This window comes from Cryptotermes secundus, unplaced genomic scaffold (genome assembly GCF_002891405.2).
Source record: "Cryptotermes secundus unplaced genomic scaffold, Csec_1.0 scaffold55, whole genome shotgun sequence".
NCBI classification, from domain to species: Eukaryota; Metazoa; Arthropoda; class Insecta; order Blattodea; family Kalotermitidae; genus Cryptotermes; species Cryptotermes secundus.
The window spans coordinates 346,884-352,883 of NW_019740654.1; the positions used below are offsets into that span (position 1 = coordinate 346,884).

The 6,000-nt window shown below is 39.5% G+C and overlaps 1 protein-coding gene across 17 annotated transcripts in view; it reads right to left on the minus strand.

Annotated features, from left to right (window-relative positions):
- LOC111872345 (gastrula zinc finger protein XlCGF57.1) overlaps positions 1-6,000 on the minus strand; it is a 151,316-nt gene that overhangs the window by 142,229 nt on the left and 3,087 nt on the right. The gene's annotated exons all lie outside the window — the stretch shown is intronic.

The window sequence follows — 6,000 nt, forward strand, 5'->3', positions numbered from 1 at the left end:
TAACGTTTGCTATAAGATTACAGGGGGGTTTTAAATCTCCATATACCAAAGGGTTGGTGGTCATATTTCATATTCATATTTCAATTGAGGGAAAACAGTTTACAATCAGGGAATAATGGATTTCATATCTCCTGCTCTGCACATCTGCCAGCCATTTTCTAAATTTTGGAGAGGGGTGCAATATTAGTACCGAATGAAAAATATGAAAGAGGCTGACCTTAATAATCAGTGCATGTGTGATAGAGGTTAAAGAAAACCATCATAAGACTTCTCTGGATAATATTCTAAGTTTTCATACTTAAAATGGTCACATGGTCTAAGCACTAACACTCTACATGAAGAACTTGTTGCAAAAATACTGAGTTTCTCTATTCCTCTTTGTGCACAGATGGCACCTTCTTTTCACAGGTACTCAGAGTATACATCCACAATTTTTCCTGCCACTGCTGACTTTATACCTAATGACATAAGGAATCTGGAAATGGGTCATTCTTTCCACTGTTCTTGAACAAATCCTTAAAAAATTTCCTTCCCATTACATTGCTACTTTGATGTAAACATATATAACAAATGCATTTATTACAGTTCAAGGATTTAAAAAAAAAGACACAACTGTAAGCCATCTGCAGGTGTTTCCTGCAACAATGAAAGCAGCACACATTTTGCCAAATGTGTCTATGCCAGTTTTTGTGCAGTATTAAAAGTGACTTTAGCTTTAGGTTGGGTGTGTCACCAGAAGCAAGAATCATTGCTCCTTCAGGACACACATGCTTGTATAAACAGCTCAGACTATATAACATTTCCTGGGGGGGCAAAGCTGACTGCTCACCTTCACCTAGTACCTGGGCAAGAATGATTAAGCCATATCTCCACTCCTCCATACATCTTCATAGTGTACTGCTCAATTAATTATGTAGAGGGAACAGCTTTACTTCTTGCTTTATTATTATTATTATTATTATTCTTTCTAACAGTAACTCTATACAAGGTTGGTGCACTGCTAACTGTATGAAACTCAGCATCAGTAAAAATAGTTATATCCTTCTCCAGGAAAACCAATGTACTGATATATGTCAAAGTCGTGTTGCAACTGACGGTTGGTCAGTCTGTCTGTCTTGGTGTCAAGCCCCATTCTTTCGAATGAAAGTTACTGTCTTGTCTATGTGGGGCGCCCTCTCTCACGAGAGGTTGGGTCTGTCATTAATGGCAAATTGCTGTCAGCTCTCATATTAAATAGCACCTGCTGTCCAGCTCACTTTTCACCATCACGCGCACTAACCAATCACATTGCTGGCAGCACTCGTATTTAAACAACACTCGATGTCCAGCTCACACTTAGATCATAACGTGCGCTAGCCAATCAGCGCTCACAATCACAACTGCAAGTGTCGCCCAAAGCTCGCAATCATCAGTGACCACATCAGCCAGTCAGTCATCAGTCCAGTGCGACCGGTCTTCGGAGTCATCGGCTTTCCATGGCATCAGGGACAGCTGCCTTGGCTCTCTGGCAGTCATGCCCAACACAACGGGCAACTGGTGCAGCTGCTGCCACTCCAGCAACCACGTTGATATATGATTATAAATTTTGCCAATCCTCTATAACCTGGACCGACTCTATGAAAGAGCTGGGAGTATTTATTGACACTAAACATAATTTCCATGGCAATGTCAACTATATTTTTTCTCACTGTATTAAGCTGTTGGATCTAGTTCACAGCATTACTTTCAATTTCTCATCTCTAGAATGTATGCTCAGATTGGTTCCAAGATAAATAAGGGCACTGGAGCTGGTGTGTTCTGCTATGGCACGAGGCAGAGACTTAGTTTCAGCCTTGGGCAGTACATGATGGTATTCCAGGCAGAAGTATATACCTTTAAGGCATGTATTATGGAGAATCTAGATAGGAACTGCAGAAATATGAACATCTACATTCTATCTGACAGTCAAGCTGCACTTAAAGCGCTTGACAAACACAACACAAAATCGGTCTGGGATTGCCACCAAACTCTCATGGAAGTGGCCAAACATAACAGGGTACAGCTGATATGGGTGCCAGGGCATGAGGGTATTGCTGGAAATGAAACAGCAGACCAATTAGCTAAGATTGGAGCTGAACATCTGTTCATAGGACCTGAACCAGCCTGTGGCATCTCTATAGGGTTGCCAGACAGTCAATCAGGGACTGGACAAATATGAATCACAATAAATACTGGGGATCCTTAACTGGACTCAGGCAAGCAAAGGGACTCATACGAGGACCCTCTACTAAACGAGCGAAGGAACTGTTGAAGTTAAAAAGGAACCAGCTACGATGGGTGGTAGGACTACTTACAGGACACTGTCACCTCGAAGGACACCTCTTCAAATTGGGACTAAGTAACAGTCCAACTTGTGAGAGGTGTCAAGAAGAAAACGAAACTGCCACACATATCCTGTGTGAATGTGAGGCCTTAGCTTGTTTAAGACTGTGCCACTTGGGTCAATATTTTATGGAACCAAGCGACTATTCCGACGTCCCCACATACAAGATCCTGCACTTCATTCGAAGTGCAGGATTGTTAAGGGGATAATCAGAAGGGGAGGCACAATAGATCACTGTGGTCATGGTGCAAGGGCCAAGAAGGCCCACCCCTCATACATTCATTCATTCACACATCGCATTAGTTAGGTCTAGACTTGAATATGCTTCTGTAGTCTGGAATTCAATTATGTCAACTGATGCCAAACATGTGGAACACATCCAGCAGAGGTTTATGGCCCTCTGTTTAAATTGTTTCTTTATTGAAGTCCATTAACGTTATTCTTTTGCTCTAGAGTTAAAATTGCGCACTCTACATATTAGGGGACATTGCTTCGATGCTCTCTTTCTCACTCAAGTTTACCTTGGTTTCAAATTTTGCCCTTCTATTTTGCAATTTCTTGGTCTGGGTTCCTCCTCGATATATCAGACTCTCTTTTGTTCAATGTCTGTTCCTCATGTAAAAGTTATCCCCCTGCTAGATCTGCATCAGCTGCTAATATTTGCAGGGACATTGACATATTCAGAGCCACAAATGTTCCCTTCAATCATTTTTTGTAATATGCTATGCTATCCTTTCCCACAGCACACAACTTAAAAAAAAATAACCCCAAAGTTGTAAATTACTTTTATAACATACTCAGAAAAATCCTCTAGGCAAACCAGCTTTAAAGAAAAACTATCTACTTAAGTGCTATGAAGACAGACAGAACAAAATTAGAGTACTGTGCAGGAAGAAAATATATGGCTGTTCAAGGATGAAACAACCAATACAAGTAGATGGAGCAATACAAATGTTAATGGGGTTTTGAAAAATAACCGAACGGTATCAGAAAAAATCATTCCTTCTGTCGTGCCAGGGAATACCTGCAGTGACCCACAATACAATAACATATGTCTTCAATGAAGCTACACATACTCTAGTGTGAAATCTGACATCACTAGTTACAGATGCCACACGGTGTACGCTCTGTACAGTCCGTTAATCAACTTGTGTGCTTAATCTAAATGCAGACAACTTACTGGCTAATGGTGGGAAAAAAATCTATGACTTCTCTTGCTCGAACAGACCCCTTTTAAAAAAGAACTCCGAACACAGTTCTCCCCCACCTCCACTAATTATGTGTTCAGGGAACCTGCTTGGATACCAATATATATTATGCAAAAAACTTTACTAGGATTACATTATTCAGTAACCTTCCTCCTAGAATCAAATGTCTGAACTATGACATAAAATGGTTTCAGCCAGTGTCGCCTACCCTACCGTAACGAGAAATTTTCTATTCTAACTACATGTCAAGTAATTATCGTGATGGTTCTTTGATATTATCTTGGTGTAATTCTGTACTGTCTGTAAACATCGATTACAACTTTTTATATTTAGATTGACAATGCAAACGAGTTTGGCATTAGTATTATAACATGTTCCACATCCTTGGCTTAGGCTTATGACGGATCTATGCCATGTAAATAACTGTTCCATTGGTTTATAAATGGGGGCATGTGGTAGTGTAGTTGGCTGAGGCACTGTGCTACAAGCTGGATGGTCGCAGGATCAATCCTTCCAGCTGCGCTATGGCCCTGGGGCCAATTCAGCCTCTAAAGTGGACTTTACACGATCAGTAATAATGTCATTACCTTCCTTCATTACTTTTCAACCTTAATCATTAGAAATGACATTATTTGCTTCAGTACCGCTTGAATCACGAGAGAAGCACATTTATTTTGTATCAGTTTTCTTGAGGATTATAATGGATCCTTGCAGAAAAGCGTGTATTCCTATAATTTTAGTATTAGGCACAAAATGAAATGTTAAGTGCCGACGCTGGATGAAAAACTGGTTACAAAAATGTGAAAAGTATTCCCATGTTACCAATTGTCAATAGATTTTCCATCAAGTGCAACAATATATATTTTGGTCACTTATTTATCTCATCTGCCTTACATGTTTCGGTTCCAAGGAACCATCTTCAGAGGCACTTACAACAAATCATGAAAACACTGGCACAGCTCAACATCCACAGTATGTAGTTATTTGTGGAAACTATTACATATATCGGAGTGTAAAGCACAACACTTCCCAGTATCTTGAATGCAGGTATAGCACTTGCATCTAAAAAAACCACCCTCAAACCGAGTCGTCAACTTTAAAATTTAAAGTTAAAAATTAAAAAACGTTCAAGTAAAATATTCAGGCTCCTTCTTGGTGAATCGTCCCAATGGGGGGAGGCGTCAGCACGGGGTTGTGTGGGCTTGTGGTCGGGTGTATCTTACGCGCTGTGTATTGTGTACAATTCAAAATATTCCCATGTTGTTCTGCTAAAAGAAATTGGTGTGATGGAATCAGAGGATTAAAGAACATTTGATAATTTGCTGAGAATGGTCGAACCATTGTTAATAAGGAAGGACACTAATATGAGGGAGAGTTTACCGGTGAATGAAAGATTAGCAGTGACCCTGAGGTACCTGGCTACATGAAGAAACTTTGAAGACCTCAAGATTTCAGCTGTCATGTTACCTGCTTCAATAAGCGTTGCTATTGTTGAAACATGTGAAGTGCTTATATACGTCATGCAAGAGTATATGAAGGCCAGTCCTCTTTTGTATAATTGATTTGCTCACTGTATAAGTTAAAATTCAAGTGCGGTAGGGTATATTTAAAACACATCAACTAGTTAGAAATTATTTATTAGACTGCAATATCATGAACAATGAAACACACAAAAATTCTATTTAAAAGCAAGTGACTAATGAAACATGAAACTAGCAATGAAACTGTTACAGAACAACATAAAGGATCATAATTAGGGTTTAAAGTTTGTAAAGAATGTAGGTAATGCATCTTCTTGTTCTTCAGCAGGAAGTAGGCTGATACAATTCATCCGTACTGCTTCCTGATCTCTCAGATGTTAGAACTTTGTTTAATTCCTTCCTGTAGTTACAGCGAAGAGTGTTGATTTTTTGTCTCACATCAGCGCGACTAGCCCCTGGTTTTATTTTAATGTATATATTCAGCAGTTTGTCCAAGACTATATTTCTTTTTGTCTTATTTAAATACACTGGGTTAGTAGGGTTCCACAGTTCCGACAAGGCTTCATATGTCTCTACGAAGTTTCGAAGAACTTCGCCCTCTTCTGCATTGACCTCAGTTGTAGGGGATTCAGTGACGGAGAACTCACTTTCGCTGTCCATGTCTAGTTACTGCCATTCTGACTCCACAAAGCAAACTGGATAATGATGGAGTAATGACGTGGGCACTCTACACAGTCATTACTAATGATAGTATCCCCACCATGCATACATACATACATACATACATAGCATTCCATAGATCCATGAGTCAGTCAATGACCTACCGGATGTGGAATTAGTCAAAAATCATACAATACATATATATATATACATGCACAATTCAAGTTCACATAAATAGTAAGGATTTCACAAAAGTAGTAAAATATCCATCATAAATCCATACATTAAC